The following is a 17553-nucleotide window of genomic DNA, read 5'->3' as shown; positions in this document are numbered from 1 at the left end:
CACTTGTGACCCGCATGTGGCCCACAGGCCAAGTGATACTTCACGTCGAGAATATCTAACTCCTAGCATTCTAAATGGTAGATCTTTGTCCAGGGATCCACAAATTGACAACTAATGGAAAAACTAAAACATATACGTACTGATATTCTTATGATAAATGGACAAAAGGAAGTAACAGTTAAATTGAAAGATGGCTCACAGGTTTTTCTTGGAAAAAGCATAAAAAGGAGATGGTAGAGTTGATTTCATCATGTGCACAAAGTGCAATAAGAAACAGCATTTTCATGGGCTAATTGCTGATCATGTCTTAGATTAATCATAATGAATAAGCAAAAAAGGCTATGATAAAGATAACGGAATATTATATGCCAACTTCTGTTACAGTGTAGGAAGGAAGGGAATTTTTATAAGATTCTATAAACCATATTAACATATACTTTGATACTCTGTAATTTAATTGAAAAGGCGAGCAAAGGTACAAAAAAATGTTGGCCAAAATGGCTTGGGTTTGTGAAAGAAGTCAAAAGATTGTCTACTCAGATGACTCATTCCTTTATAGTAAGAATATCTTCATTTAGAACATAGTGCTGAATATAGCTAGCATTAAACCACATAAGAAAAAAATTGACTATATAATTTTTTTGTCTGTATAGTTAATTTCATTGCTGTAAGGAACATTTGGTAAGGAAAAGTCCCTCTACCAAGGCCGAATGGCAAGTGATTTATAACTTTTGGCCTTAGGCAATTGCTTAGAACCCTGAGAGTTTTGGTAACTTACCAAAGGTCAAACAAGCAAAATGCAAAAGAGGTAGGAATATAACAACATAAAGATAATGGACTGGTTTCTGGAGTTGAGAATCACAATAGATTCTTCAAAGTTGAAAATCAAGATGTAAGATTCAGAGGTAGCATCCCAGGAAGAATATAAAATAACCCCAATAGATTAATGGGCCTGTTCTGTTAAAAACAAACAAACAAACAAAAAACATGGTACCATAGGCAAAAATACAACTGTATGGGCTGGGAGGTATGTCCTTATGGAAAAGAACTGGCAAATATTTGAAAATCAAAGGTGGCCACAGTTTACCTTTCTTAGGTCCAATGAAATGTGAATGTGTATCCTTGTAGGTATCAGAGAATAAAGTGGAACCAGAGAGACTTGGGTCAAATATGTGTGTGTGCGTGTGTGAGTGGTGGGATTGATTTCTGTGCTTAGGTTTGTTACTGAGCAGGTCATAAGGTTGAGAGGAATCACATTAGTACAGCTTGGTGTGATGCTTATCCAAATGCTATCACCTATTCTCACCACCCCAAAATAAAAGATTTTAAACAATTTCACCCTAGAAATTCATCTAGAAAAAACAAAATAGATGAAAAACGCCTGTTGTCAAGATTGACCTATGGCATATATCTACTTTCTGAAATTCATAAAATCCTTATGAAAGAGAACAAATCTTAATGTTTTGAGGGTATTATTAATAAAACAAAAGAAGAGGACAAGCAATCTTCCATGAACATTTCTCTGCATGATACTACATTTTATGGTCACACAATTTAGTAAAACATACAAAAATATAAGATCTATTGTTTATTATTGATTTAAAAACACATTTGAACCAGGACAGCAAAAACTGAGTCTTAAAAATAAGCACTCTACTTGAATCAGGAGTTTCTCATGCCTATGTTAAAACTGCATAATGCAGTCGTCTCTTGCCATATAGTGGATTATTTATCTCGACCTCACTATATCTTGGGCTTTTAAAAAAAAATCTCATTCTGTATCATGGAGTTACACTTATCAGAGCACACATAGCTGATGGGATGAAAGGTGATCAACCACAAAGCTGTGTTCTGTATCCTGGGCACTGATTGGCTCAGTGACTGAAGGTTAATAAGAATGTGGAAAAGGTTTATAGAAGAGTAGGAAGGGTTTATAATTCATACACACACACACACACACACACACACACACACACACATATATACATATATGTATATGATATAATGCTGCTACTTTGTGGATTTTCACTTATTGCAGGGGTCTCTGGAACATAACTCCCATGATAGGTGAGGGATCACTGTATTCATTTAAGTGAAACCACAAATAACTTTGTTGGATAATTATTTGGTCTTAAGAAGCAAAGCAAAGAAGAGGGAGGTCTGTGAAGATCAGTCTTCTAAGTTCCAAATAGAAATGATTCCCCATAGGTAATTAGGTTGTATAGATGATCCCATGAGTAATTTGGTGGTACTTTTGTGCTGAATGAATCCAGTCCTAATATATTACAGTGTTGTCTTAATGAGATCTATAGTTTCTCAAAAGAATTCAACCATAACAATACATGTAGGAAAAACAAAATGGATGTAAAATGCAGTTGGAAAACTGAGTGGTACATTAATATCTACATTTATTCAAAAAGTATTTTTAGGCTGTAGAGTCAAAATGGTAGGTTGGGGGAGCCACTCAGTTACATTCTCTTAACATTCCCCTCCAAACAACTTTAAAATAATATTTCAAATCAAATTTTGGAAGAGAAAAATCAAGAAAAGGTGGGGTCGGACATTTTTCCAGCCTAAGAAAACTTAAGAGGTCAGCAGGATGTCTTTTGTGGTACCAAAATAGAGGCCAGTCAAGGACCCACAAACTCAGTGGCAGCAACAAGGAGCCACAAAGCAGCAGTAGCTTTAGGAGCTCTCAGTCCATAGACAGCAAATGAGTTGGACAACTGGTCAGAAATAGACTGCAAGGGGTCCTTTGTTGGCACTGGGTTCAACTTTCATTGATGTGCAACAGTATTGCCCACATGCAATTCTAGATCATAGCTCCAGGGCAGAGAGGACTGCTGAGAATTGGTCACAAGGAAACATGGTCTTTGGTCATAGTTACAAAGCAAAGAGAAGCTTTAGTATTTGTGGCTACAGGGGACCAGGAGCAAAAGGTGGGGAGCATTTACAAATTACCTACTATATGTAACTAGCTATGCTTGAGTAAAAGGGATACAAAAACAGAAACAGTAACTTCTACCCTTCAAAGGAAAAATATTCTACTGTGTTTATTGCTATTTCAGCTAGGCACTTCATGAAGATGGCTTATAAGCTGGACTCAAAATTCAATGAGAGGAAGAGAATACCCTGGCTTGCTTTGAGAAATTATATAGACTTTACCCATATCGAGCCATTCTCCATTGTGGGAAAATCTTTTCAATCAAAATGTTCTCTAGTGCTACTGTATGAGTAACAAGTAATTGAATGTCACAATTTCTGAAGAGTGAAAATTGTAGGTTATCCAAAGGGCAATGGAGAGACACATAGAAGGCACAAGAAGGATAGTAAGAATATTTCTAGTATTGGACAAAAAATTGTGTAAATGTTATCATTCAAAAATATCTTAACTGAAAAGATGGACTGCCTGTGTGGCAAGAATAAAGCATAACAGATGAACAGACCAAATTTTACATTGTTAAATGTAAAAAGACCTGGAGTAAAGCAGAAATTCTTACTTAACCTGAGATCTGTGAACTTGATTTTAAAAAATTTTGATTACTATTTCAATATAATTGGTTTCCTATGTAACTCTATGCATATTATTTTATACATTTAAAAATTTTATCCTGAGATTGTCCATTGGTTTCACTAGGCTTCCCAAGGGTCGATGACCACAAAAAAGGCTAAGAAAACCCTGCCCTAGAGAAAGGTTCCAGATTTTTGGATGGATTCTCCAAGGAAGGTCTATGGGAGAACACATAATGAGGCATACATGATCTACACTTGATGAATAAATTACTCATATCAATGACATAAAATTTCCATTGAAGTTAAAGCATCAATTCCCACTTGTTCTATAAAAAAATAAAATAGGTCCAGAGGGTGGCACACTTGACCTATTCCCTTTCTGAATAAATGGCCTTTGTTATTTCTTTCTACTGCTGGAGAAGGAAAACTGATTATAACAGGAGCTTTTGGTTGGAGAATGCTGCAGTCAAACACAAATAGTGGATGTGAACTTCATATGGGCTTCTTGTAACTCTCTTCTCCCTGAATTCTCTATCTATGATGGTCTCCATTGCTTTGGTCCACTTGAGATATGGAGGGAAGCCAACTACATTGTTTCTCATTCAAGTTGGCAGCAGTAGTGGCAACATTCAAGCTGTGGTTGGTGAGTTTCCAGAAATAAAGTCACTTGAATAAAAAGTGCTCCTCTTATTTCCTTCACTATTGGCTGGCAACCTCATTTCACCACTAGCAAAATCTTTCCCTTCATATCATTGACCAGCCAATAGCTACCTGAGAGAGCCTTACCAACCCTGGTATCATACTTGCTAAACCTTACTGTTTACACCAAATATATAAATTTTAAAAAATTAAAATTCCACAAGACAAAAATTAGCATTATGTCACTAAAAACCCTTGCAATAAGTCCCCTAATTCTATTACTAAGTATGACTTTAACAGAAAGTATTAGGAACAGATTACTGTTTTATCCAGCTGTCTACTTCTACACTTCAAAATTAGAAGTTAACAACATGCCACAGAATCATGATTCTTAAGCATCTGTATATAACTTTCTATCAAAAAGTACATAAGTCATTCAGAAATGTTACAAGTTCCATGCTGCAAAACCACAGTTTCAGAACTAAGAAGGGACCACAAACCATCATCAGTACAACACATATGAATAAGCAATCCCTCCAAAAAATTTCCAGCGTATGATCATCTAGTATTTGCTTACAAATCTAAGGTGAATAGAATTCCACTATTTCCTGGGGCAGCAACTAATTCCACTTTTAGACTTCTGATTCTTATACAGCTTTTCCTTATTTCAAGCTTAAATAAAACTCTTGCAACTGTTACCCAACACTCCCAGCACTCTCTGAAGCCATGAAACATGAGCCTATTCTTCTATAATACAAAGAATCTCAGGGAGCCAGAGACAATCAGTGGCTTAAATGCAAAGGGACTTGGATTCACTGATGATATAGCTACTCCAGGAACTAAAGGAACCAGAGGGTCTAACACTATGGAACTCCAGTTCTCATGTATTCATTCCATCTTCTAAAATGGAAATCTGATTTCTTTAATGACTACTACACATCCCTGGTCAATGAGTGTTAATACTGCTTGCTTCTCACTATTACTCCCTATCCTGCCATTATTTCAACCTCTCATCTTCTATTATTTCTTTGATCCAAATCCATCATGCCATCTAGAACCTTTTTGCTGTAATGTATTGATGTCAGGTTACCTTTCCTTTTTAAAAGATTTCACTGACAACCTTAGCTTTCCTTTCCACCATTCCTCCTACTCTTCCACTTGGGGATTTCAGAATTCACATTTTTATTTTCCTGCAAATGCTCTAAAATTAAAGCTCATCGTTCTCTTCAATACCCAAGACCTACAATTTCATTTTACTTCAGCTACCTACAGGGTGGCCTTATCATAGATCTCATTATCATAAACTATACCTTCTGGATGATTTTCAACTATAAAATTCCAATGCTTCTGTCAGAATCTCCTCTCTTTAACTCTCATCCTCTCTTCTCCTAAACCTATTCTTTTTCCTCCAGTCACTCTGGCATTTTTCTCTCAATAGAATACAGCTCCTTTACTTCACTTTTTTCTCTTTAAATAACTGGATTATAAATTTAAAATGGAAATAACTCCAGATATCAATTCTTAATTTGCCCACTTCCTCTCTCTTGATATTGAATGCCACTGGGTCAAGTTGCATGAATATTGCCAACTGGGCCTATAAATTCATGTCATCTGATCTCAATTGGTCCATTGACTTCTACCTGGCAATCTTTTTTTCTTCCCTTGTCTACAACCTTTAATTTCCCCTGCCTTATTATTCTAAACCTCTTCCCTCAAATCCCAGCTGCCTTCCCCACCTCCTTTTTCAAAGCCATTCACTCTGAATTGCCTGATACCCTTAATGTATACCTTGCAAATGCTCAACATCATCAACCATTCTCTCTTTACTCTAATCATTGAAGATGAAGTGGCTCAACCTTTTAAGCCTTCAGAGCACAACCTTCGTTGTGTTCATGGTCTCTTATTCCCTTTTCTTTTGGGGGAGTTTGCCCCACTAATTCTCTTCCTTCTCATTAAGCTTCAGTCTTTCCTTTTCTACTAGTTTTTTCTACCCAGGCATCTCCTCTATCCCTATTAAAAACCTTAAACTGACTGCCAATTCCTCAAGCTATTCTTCCATCTCTCTTTCCTTGTACTGCCAAATTCCTAGAAAGAGTCACCCACTCTCACTGCCTCTACTTCCACCACCCACTCACTTCTCAACTGCAATCAGGCTTCCGGATTCCACCAATTCACTGAAATGTCTCTTTCCAAGGTTGCCACTGCTAAATCTAAAAAGTTGTTCTTGGTCCTTATCCTCCTTTCCTGGCTCTCTAAGTTCTGACAGTTTACTGGCCACCATCCTTCATTTGAACACTTGGCTTCTGGGACACTGAGTTTTTCTGCTAACACTCCTACCCTTTTCAGTCTCATTGGCTAGAGTGTTGTTCACTTCATGTATTTCATGGCTCTGCCAGAGCCTGTTTCTCTTATCTCTTTATACTCCATCTCTTTTTGGGATACCATCAAATCCAGAGGATTTAATTATTATATCAATACACATAATTCCCAAATCAATACATAGAGCCCCAATGTCTCTCCTGAACTCTAGGCCTAAATTATAAACTTTAGGCTAGATATTTTCACTTTAGTTGGACAATTCCACATTAAATGTGAAATTTGTAATCTTTTCCTTTGAACCTTCCCCTCATCTAAGTTTCTTAATTTTTGTTAAGGGAATGGTTATTCTCCTAGGCACCTAGGTTCATAATCTCATTTATCACTTTCTTTCTCGTTTACAATCATATCCAATTAGTCACCAAGTCCTCACTTCTACCTTCAGAGAGCTCTTTATCCTAACTCTATAATCACCGTCCTGTTCTTCTCTTGTTTAGACTAGTGTAATAGTGTTCCAACTGATTTTCCTCCTTCTAGTTTTTCATCTTTCCAGTTCACTTGACAATTAGTTGCCAAAATAATGTGGGAACCAGGTTCTGAAGGGCCTTCACGGCAAACTGAGGAGACAATATTTGAGCCTGGAGACAATACAGTTCTACAAGAATTTTTGAGTAAGGGAGTGTTCATGGAAGATTACTTTGGCAGTGTTGCAGAGGATGGTTTGGAGAAAGGCAAAAGGAAGCCTTGTTGTAGGCCATGTACAATTCTTTTTGCTTTATTTCATTTTATAGAGTAGGACCAGATATGAAAAGTTAAATTGGGTGCATTAAAACTTGAGTGGTAGGAAACAACCTTTTAAGGATGACATTACTCACAAATTATAGCCTGGGGAATACAGAGCAGAGAATTTTGAACTGGAAAGGACTTTAAAAATCATCTAATCCAACCCCCTTCCCTACACAGATGAACAGATTCAGAGGGTAAATGACTTGCCTAGAATCACACAAGTATAACAAATAGCAGAGCCAGGATGTGAACCCAGATTTATTGGGTCAAACTTCAATTGTCTATGTGTTTGTATCTTTTGGAATATCAATCAAAAATATTTTGCTTAGTATTTCTAAAAAAATAAGCATCTTATCTACCATACTGAAGTCGTAACTATACCCCTTTCCAAATGAAACAGCAATAAAATCCATAATAAGTATGCTGCCAGGAGCATTTTCATTGATTAATTCTATGAGCTGATTTAACAGCAGATCAATTAAAATGTTAACTCCTGTTTGGGGAATTTAACCCCTCTGCCAAAAAGATCATTTAATCCCAATGTTTTAAAATAGTTAGATTCAAAGGATATGGGTTTCTTTGCAGCATTTCTGTAATGCATGGTTTACCCACATGAAATTAATGCCTTAGTGTGTTAACAGGTTTCTTATTAGAGATAACATGCAATGGTTTGTCTTTATATTTTAGGCATTTCTATTCATCCAGCAGTTGTTTCTGAGACTTTGTTTATGTTTGGGAGTAATTTAGTTAGTTTAGTTCCTTCACAGTACTCCTTTCAAGTGATATTTGTTTATCAGTCACAAATACAGTCACACTAATCCATTTTGATAAGCTAAATAAACCCCTGCAGTTTGTCAGTGATGTAGCTCATATGTAAATGAGCTGTATATTATTGCAGGAGAGACATGCACAATTTCAGTCTAGTCATCCTTGCCTAATGTGGCTGTCAGGTGTGTCACGAGCAACAGATGCTTGTTTGACAAAGGACCTTTTTATTCTGGCTAATTAAGCAGTTGGACACACCCGCCTGTTAACGGTTCTGCTTTGTACAGCTAGCTCTGGTTGAATCATGTGAATCTACAGCTAAATAGGCCACATTTTGAAAGAAGGCTAATTAACCCCTCCAAGAAGGAAAAAAATATTGCACAAACCCAGCTGCTGAATACAAGATTAGAGTTTCTTTAATTTGATGGGCAAAACCCAGGCAAAGCAACTGTGTTTGGAACAAACATGCTTTGCTTCAAGTTTTGGGACATTCACATGTTCTTTGTTAAACTTCCTGAAGATTATTTAATACACTCCAATTCACAGTAGGGTTCCTATTGCCACACACAATGTACATGCCAGGCTAAATGGTTTAATAGTCTGACCTAATCAATTACCTATCAAACAGAGCTGCATAACTGAACTAACTAAAAAAAATAGGTATCCATTTAATTTTATTGTAGTCTTTCATCCTGAACTAATTTACTCTCCTAAATGGCAAAGTTTGCAAAGTTTGGTTTCCCTATATACACTTTATTGTCTCACACTTTAGAATGTAACAGGTTTTAATTCAACATGAAGAATAAAGGACTGTAATTTACTTTCAAATGCACTACACAATGTTTTCTCTTTCTTCTAGAAAGACAAAAGAAGCTAGATCAGAACTCAAAATTAACTAATCACCTAATTCAACTTAGGATGATAGCAATTTAATTGACAGGTTAGGATGCTAATATAAATTTTGAACATGCTTTAAGAAATTTACAAAAGAATTAAGAAACTAACTCATCAGAATGGCACCTAATATAAAAATAAATTCTTTATAATAATTGAAATTCCTCTAACCCCACACCCCCCAAAGAATGGTTATATTTGCTGGGCAATCTCACTGAAGGACAGCATCCTAAAACTTTTATTTCTGATACACTAGTTTAAGTACCTATATTCTTGATGAGAATTTAATTAATAAATGAGAAATTTAATTCCCAAGCTGTTCCCAAAGAAATATATATATATATATATATATATGTGTGTGTGTGTGTGTGTGTGTGTGTGTGTGTATTTATATATTTATATATACATATATATTTATATATAAAACATATTTTTAAAAATGACTTCAATTTAGTGTATAATGCCCACAACTGTTAGCTCTATTTTTCTTAAAATTATACAACCAAAATGAAAAGTGATGGAGATTTTGTTTTCTCATGACATTTAATTTCATGAATCTAAAGTGGCTGGAGCTACATACATTTGTGTTTGATACGAAGAAGATAAGAACCCTCCCTCACAGGTTAATAGCTGGTCATAAAAGAACTTTAGCATTAAAAAATATATAATTTTTTCTTCAATACATTCAAAAATGTTAATGTGACATTATATTCAGAAGGGTCACCTATATGCTGTTTATAGTTCTTTCAACAGTATTGTACCACCTTACACTGGCCAGTAATTTACCTGCAATTAAGTTGGAGGGTAGGTTACCTACAAATAAAACTATGAGGTCCGATGCTAATCCTTCCTCATTTGAAATACAACCCAATATAAAGTTTATTGATTACAAGGTTTAGGACCTTTCCTCATTTTGGGTGTAGGGTGAGGAAGAAAGAGAGACAAGAGTAGATTGAAGGTTTTAAAAGGATTTATTTTTTTTCTTTAAACATTTTTGCTGCTTTATTTAGTTTTAATTTTCTAATTATCACGATTGCAGAAAATAAATCTATTGTAGCACACTGATTTGTAAGAAAAATGACTGAACGATAATGACATAGGTTGTTCTTTAGTCACCTTCCTTAGATAACTGATGACAGTGATTAATGCTGGTGATGATTAATCTGTGTACTGATAACATATACAGGTTGCCTGGGTAACTTTTTTACTTTTCCAAACAAAGTTTTTCTTTTTTCTTTTTTTAAAAAGCCAATTCTTTTCTTAATCAGACCAGATTATGAAAGTCTTTCTTTCATGAGAAAAATTAAATTATGTTAACAGTTTTCATCTTAAAGGCTTAATTCATTAAAAATAAAAGCAATCTGTTAACACAACTCAAGCCACATTTTATTTAGAAAAAGCAAACAGCTGAAATTGCATAACAGATATATGATTTATTTAAATTGTTTTTTAGTTCTAAAGAAAAAAATTGAATCAGCCACATAAGTGACTTCTGAGGAATAATAACTATGGAAATACTTCTTAGTCAATAATATCTTTACCTCATACTTTCTTCTCTTTACATAAATTAAAAGGCATTAGTGCTACAACTAGATAGGTAATATTGTTAGACGTAAATACCTAAAAGTTGGCAGTTTGCAATGCATGCCAACTGCCACCCTCCCTGCCCAACTATAATCCTAACCATAACCATCCTTAAAGTGGTAGCTTTGTATTATTACTTAATTTTAGTTATCTTTGTATCCCTAATGCCTGATACTATACCTTAAACACAGTAAGTACTTAATAAATGCCTGGTGAATAAATGAATGAATAAAGATGGAGGGAAGCAAATAAAATAGTACAATTAGATGTGTCCAGAACTAGTTACCATATATAAGACCCCAAGAATGTTGTGCTGATTAATGAGGATATGGCAACTTAAAAGGGAACTCTCCTTACCTTTAATATGTTCTATATTTTTACTGATGACTTAAATGAAGGAAGAACTTCCATATCTATAAAATTTGTGGATGAAAAATCTGAAAGTAAAAGCTATTAGAGCATGACAAAATTGGGATCACAAAGATCTCAGCAGGCAGGAATGCTAGGGTAAAGCTAACAAAATGAAACATGAGTGAAAATGCAAAATTTTGCACTTGAGCTCAAAAAATAAATAATATAAACACAGAATAGTTTTCAGCTACAAGAACCTTAATTTAATTCAATCAATCAACAAGCACTTATTGATCACCTAGTATGCTAGGCACTGTGCTAGATGCTAGGTAGTCAAATAATTAAAAAATTCTTACTCTCAAGGACTTTAATTCTATTGAGGGAGACCTGATATTTTATATATACAAATATGTATAATGTATCTAGGCATATCTACATGTAAGTACAGATATACATAAAATATATTATACAGAATAAACACAAAAATTATTCTACAAAGTAGAATTATATAGTGGTATTGAACAGAGCAGTTAGGTAGGGAAGGTAATAACAGTTAGGAATATCAAGAAAGACTATGTAAAGTAGAGCTTGAACTATATCTTGAAAGAAGGCAGAGAAGAGGAAAAAGTGCCCTCTAGGCATGGAAGACAACCAATTTAAAGGCACTGAGGCAGGAGACAGTACCACATGTGAGGAATAAAGAGAGGACCAGTAGAATATATGTAAGGGTGTATTGGGGAATATATTAATGTATACTATACATTATGCATAGTATAGATACATAAATATGCATATGTGCTGAACAAATACACAGAGAATAAACACAAAACAAATTTTTCTACAAAGTAGATGTACATACAGTCTACACTACAGGACAGATTGATAAAGATAATAACAATTATGAACATTAACAAATACTGACTGATCTGTGTAATATATGGGGTACTACAATAGGCACTAAGAAGGAAAGAAACAAATGGTAAGTTGTATCAAATGGGAAGGAGACCAAAGAATCAGATATTATCTTTTTGCCCTCTCTTCCTCGAAGTCCCTCCTCCCTTTTAGAGCTGGTTGCTTTCACTATTCCATCTCAGAAAAAAGCTGGAACAGAATCCAAGGGCACTCTTTCTTATCCCAATTATGAACAACAATGTTCTCAAGGCTCTCAAGTTATGGATGAACAATTTCCAGCAATACAGGCATTCAGAGTAAATAACGATTAGCCTTCCCCTCACTTATCTTTTTCTCCCAGTGCTGAATCAGAACTCCATCCCCAAACCAAGACACATTGTCCTTGCCTTCTGTATCATCTGGTATTATATGTAGATCATGGACAATAGATGAAGAACAATTATGAAATGGTCTATGAGGGCCAATGCAAAGAGGTTTTCCCTCTTAGATGGAGAGGGAAAGAGCAGATATTGGATGCAGAATGTATGGAAATTGTGGGTTGCTACAAGAGCAAGACAAAAATCAAGGTTTTCTCACAAGTACTAGGGATCCTTGTTGGCTTAATGGGTGTGAAAACAGCAAGAGAGATTTCAACTTTTTCTTTATGCTTATTACCATAAAAGCTCTATATTTCCCTACTTTTCAAATCTACTTTCTCAAATACACATTTTTTAACTTATCCCTTATCCTTCTTATCTAATTCCTTTCTTTCCTTCTTTATAAAGGTGACATAATCAGAGACCTAGAAATAAAAGGTATAAACCAAATCCCTACATTTTACACACTACAAAAGACTTGCTTAATTTAAGGTTACACAGGAGGCAAGCAAGAATCAACTGAGGTCTTGTGATATCAAATACAATGCTCTTTCTACCTTGCCAGGGAGAACAGAGATGTGTGAAAGGGAATTCTTCATTCTCTTTGTCTATTTTTAAGTTAATCAACCAAAAACTTAAATACCCCTACTTAATACTAAGTAAAAGAGATTGCAAGTCACTTACTAAAATGGGTGACAACTCCAGAAACTTGTGAATCCTTTGATAAGAATTTACACCCTCAGAGGATGAGAGGTGGATCCCACAGACACTGCTCCCCTGGGCAGTGCTAGGCAATTTGGAAGCTGTGATTGGCCCCTGTGAAGAGAGGAAGGGACAGGAAGTGACGTAGGAAAAGGACTATAAAAAGTCCTGAACTTCTTGTCCAGGGTGTCTTCGGCTTGAATCTTCAGTTTGGAGCTTCAGCTGGTGATCTGCCTCTTGGAGGTAGCTTTGGACTTGGACCTTGGCTTCAACTTCGGACCTTGGCTCTTGGACTGCTTCTGGATCTTCTCCCTTGGACTTAGGTGAATGAGAAGCTGGCCTTCCCTTACTGGCTTCTGGAGATATTAGTTCTGGAGAGGCCTCCTTCTCCTGGAAGAGGCTGACTTGCTGGAACCTTTACATAAGACATCACTGGGTCCTCCAACTGAGGGTTAACGAGCTCTGCCGGGGCTGAGCCGGACAGCAGAGCAACATTTAGTGTGATAGGCTAGATGTTTTCTAAACCCTTTTCTTACATTTCTCTACTTTTACTTTTTGTAAATAAAAGCTACTAAAAGTAATTTGACTTGAGCTATAATATTTCTTAATTGGTGACCACAATATTACTTTAAAATTCTCATATTTTAGTCAAACCCCTAAATTTTAATCCCTACATATGTTTGTCCTTCCTCACAATCAACATTCCCTATCCTGTTCCTGTTCTGTCTTTGCATGTGTTATCTTCCATGCCTAGAGTATATGTATTCTCTCCTTAATTCCAATTCCTAGAATCCCTAGAAACAAACCCTCACCACTCAGCTCAAAGACTCCTTGCTACTGAGCCCTTTCTTAATCTTCCCATTTGCTAGCCACACCCTATACAATGGTAAAATACCTTATATTTTACTTTGTACTTACTTTGTATTTACAATACATGTTGATTCCCCTGATGGAATGAGAGCTTTTTAAAGTCACTATTTTGTTTTCAGGCTTTATAAATCCAGCAACCAGCATAATGCCTGGGTACACAGAATATATCTAATAAATGTTTGTTGATTATATATTTAATTTATTTTCCTCTCTAATACAGTGACATGAGACCAGACGATCATAAATTGCAGCTGATAGGAGCCTTTACAGATTATTGAATCTAACCTTCCTCCATTTTGCAAATGAGATAACTAAGGCACAGAAAGGTAAAACATGTCCAGGAAGATTACCAAATTTATATGAAACAAATAATACTACAATTATCAATATCTCTAGACTAACATTATCCCATTCTATCCTATACTATAAAAGTGATTGTACTTTAATGAAATTCCTAGTACTTTAATTACCAACTATTTATTTGACAAATGTAGAAAATATGAATAGAATTATGAATATTATTACAATTCATTTCACCAAACTCAACGGATTTCTTAAATCCTGGCTATAAAGAAAATTTCTAAGACAGATTTCTTAAAGACTTTCAGTATAAAATTAGAACTGTATGTCCATAGTGGGAGGATGGGTTCTAATAAGGAATGAAAATCACACAAAATAATTATATTAACACTTTAAAATCAGACTAAGTAAAAAAATTATCATTTTCTGATATCTGAAACTGCTCACTAAGTATAAATATTATGGTAAAATATTTTTTAAAAAGTTATTCCCTTTGAGATTGCCACATGAAAAAGAGAGCTAGATCCTACATTTAAATTCAATTTGTGATATCCTTTAGATGCCACAAATGCTCCCTTCAAAAACTTGCTTACTGTCAAGTTTTAAAGGACCTTTCCTTGACTTCTCTTAATTGCTTATTTAACAGTCCTTATTTGTGCTGCTCATGTGGTTAATAACAATTTTCAGTTCCTTTCAATTGGAAGCACTTACAGTAAGGTATCCAGTACCAGTTTAAAAAGATCATCATCAGTATTTTTAGCATTTTATATTCATGGAATTGTCACGTAATAGGTTTCTTTCTTCTGTGCCACCCAGTCCTTGGGTGGGAGGCTGAGCAGCAAGGGGGATCCTCCTTCCCTTAACATTCCAATCTTTCAAACAGCTACAATATCCTATTTATCTTCTTTTCCTTTCCAAATCTCTCCTAAGGCTGATTCCACCTGTAGTTCTCCCCCTCTACCTCAAATGTTCATGGTCTCTGAATTGCCTTCTGTTACCACTCACCAAGATGGCTCTAACAGATATTCAACTTCTCAAAGACTGTGTCAAGATGCAAGACTTTGCCACTTAAAACTAACAGTGAACTTTCATGGTTCCAGTAACATCACAGTACCCTTCCCCCTTCTCACTCCTTTCTATTTTTCCTAACTCTGCTGTAGGGAAACAAACAAGTTCTTTTCCCAGGTGATTTTTCTATGCCATTATTCCCTAACTATCTAAAGTTGGAGCTGGTTCATAAGGGAGTATATGGAAAAGGAAACTGAGTAAAGAAGCAGACCTGCTTTATAGGGGCTCACAGCTTTATACAATAGTCTATACAGTGTTAAGGAGCAGAGACACACTACTAACAGAATATAAAATATTAAATAAATGAGGAATTCTAACTATAATTGAAGAATCTCTAGAAGATTTCCAAGATTTTTCTCATACAGATGAATCAGATAAAATTTATGGAAGCTTAGAAGATGTTAAATAATACCTGTATTTGAGAAACCGACTAGACTCAACTACATATCCTGCAGGTAGTTTAATCATCTCTTAGAATATCACATATGAATATGAATATATGTGTTTTATATGCATATTATATAACATATGCATATAATATATACATGTTTAATTACATACATATATAACATGCAACTAATTCTCTAATCTATTTTTAAAAGAGTTGATATTTTGTACAGATGGAACAGGTATGGTACAGTTATTTGTCAGTCAATATAAATAGCTGGGTGTGTCAAACTGAGTGTTTTATTACTGCATCATCTCTGTGGGTAACCAGTAATGTGCATACTGCCTAACTGTTTACAAAGAAATAAAGGAACAAAAAACCCAATTCCTTGTTTGCTTTGGAGTGGGGGGGAATGGAAAGGAAAGCAAAATCCAACATAACAGTAATTTGCCACTAAAATAAACAGAGGGGAATTTCTGAATTTTTACTTGCAGCAAATAAGTATGATTTGGGGGTATAAGATGGAAATCTTTTCAATGTAATGGTGTGTAAAAAAAACACAGCCTTTATAAGGTGCACTTTTCATTGTCAGGCAGCATGAGATGCTTGTAGCTATAATCAGTTTTATATGGCAGGTTTACAAGCTTTCCACAACTTGTACTATTTATCCATGTTAAAACATTTCTGCAATTACCTCTGTATATCATGTTATGCTCATTTTTCCTTTTTAAATGAACTTTAAATAGTTTTCAAAGGAATGGCTGTAAATCCTGAGCCAACTATATTGCTTTTCTTTCTGATTAGTCATCAGATTCATGCTTGCATTTTCTGTAGATCACAAGTTCTTCATAACTAATTTACACAGAAGCAATATTTCTTCAATATCAAACGTTATTACAACAAGGTAAAGACAGATTTTTTAATACCTCCAAACATAACTGGCATAAAATTTTATTTCCTTTGCAGCTACTTTACACAAGTAACATGAAAGATATTGTACTAATTTTGAACAATAGGTTCATTCTTCTATGTCAAAAAAAATACAAAAAATATTTTAAAATATAGGCAAAGTATTGTTTATAGACTCAGGGTGACATTTTCACCTAAGCCAAATTCACAAGTCATTTCTAAACCTCACACTCCTCCATCACTTTCCTTAAAAGGCTTCCTCAACACTGAATGGCAGATTGTTTGAGGTAAGAGGAATCTGTGAAAAATAAAGGAATAAATGTATATTTTAAATATTAATACAGGTGAAACTGGATCACTCAAACAACTAAAGTGAGTTCACTACTTTTTCTAGGTAGGAAAGGTGATGAGCCTTCTATCAGTTATTTTTTTCATGTTCTAATAATTGTCTTCATCATCCTATGAAATTTGATCATTTTCACATGGGTCAGTGGGGATATGACTGGGGAATTAGACTCTAAAAGATCACCCTAGTGCAAATATTAATAATATGGAAATAGGTCTTGATCAATGACACATGTTAAACCCAGTGGAATTGCATTTAAGATAAGGGAGGGGGGGTAGAGGGAGTGGAGGGAAAGAACATGAGTCTTGTAATCATGGGAAAATATTCTAAATCATCTAACTGAATAAAATTTAAAAAAAAAACCTTGATCATTAATATTGTTATTTTCAAATATCTTTGGTCTAAAAGACAAAAACATTCTGGGTCATATGCACCATAGCAGGGTGTGAACTCAAAGACAGGATAATTGTTGGATTTCCTTGTTTTAAATGTTTTCAAAGAAATAGAAAAAAAAACCCTTCAACAAACTGATAGTTGAAAATAGTACTATTTTAGTATCAAGATCCTGTAGAAGTTACTTGAATCAAGTTTTGGAGAGAGAGAGAGAGAGAGAGAGAGAGAGAGAGAGAGAGAGAGAGAGAGAGAGAGAGAGAGAGAGAGAGAGAGAGAGAGAGAGAGAGAGAGAGAGAGAGAGAGAGAGAGAGAGAGAGAGAGAGAGAGAGAGAGAGAGAGAGAGAGAAAGAGAAAGAGAGAGAGAGAGAATGTGTGTATGTGTGTGTGTGTGTGTGTGTAACAAAATATTTTTGCTAGGAGGAAACTGGGTGGCCCATTGGATAGAATGCTGGGCCTGGAGT

The 17553-nt window shown here is 35.1% G+C and overlaps 1 protein-coding gene across 12 annotated transcripts in view; it reads right to left on the bottom strand.

Moving 5' to 3' along the window:
- The window catches only part of RFX3 (regulatory factor X3), a 349544-nt gene that overhangs the window by 199247 nt on the left and 132744 nt on the right, over nucleotides 1–17553 (bottom strand). For 5 of the 12 annotated variants that reach the window (XM_056805460.1, XM_056805461.1, XM_056805459.1 and 2 more), the window contains one exon: nucleotides 12801–12932. The exons of the other annotated variants lie outside the window; for them this stretch is intronic. The gene's annotated coding sequence lies outside the window, so the exon portion shown is untranslated. The remainder of the gene's footprint in view (nucleotides 1–12800; nucleotides 12933–17553) is intronic. 12 annotated transcript variants of the gene reach the window in all.

This window comes from Monodelphis domestica, chromosome 7, assembly GCF_027887165.1.
Source record: "Monodelphis domestica isolate mMonDom1 chromosome 7, mMonDom1.pri, whole genome shotgun sequence".
In the NCBI taxonomy this organism is placed as follows: Eukaryota; Metazoa; Chordata; class Mammalia; order Didelphimorphia; family Didelphidae; genus Monodelphis; species Monodelphis domestica.
The sequence above is the reverse complement of the archived record's forward strand: the minus strand, read 5'-3'. Positions and strand labels throughout refer to the sequence as shown.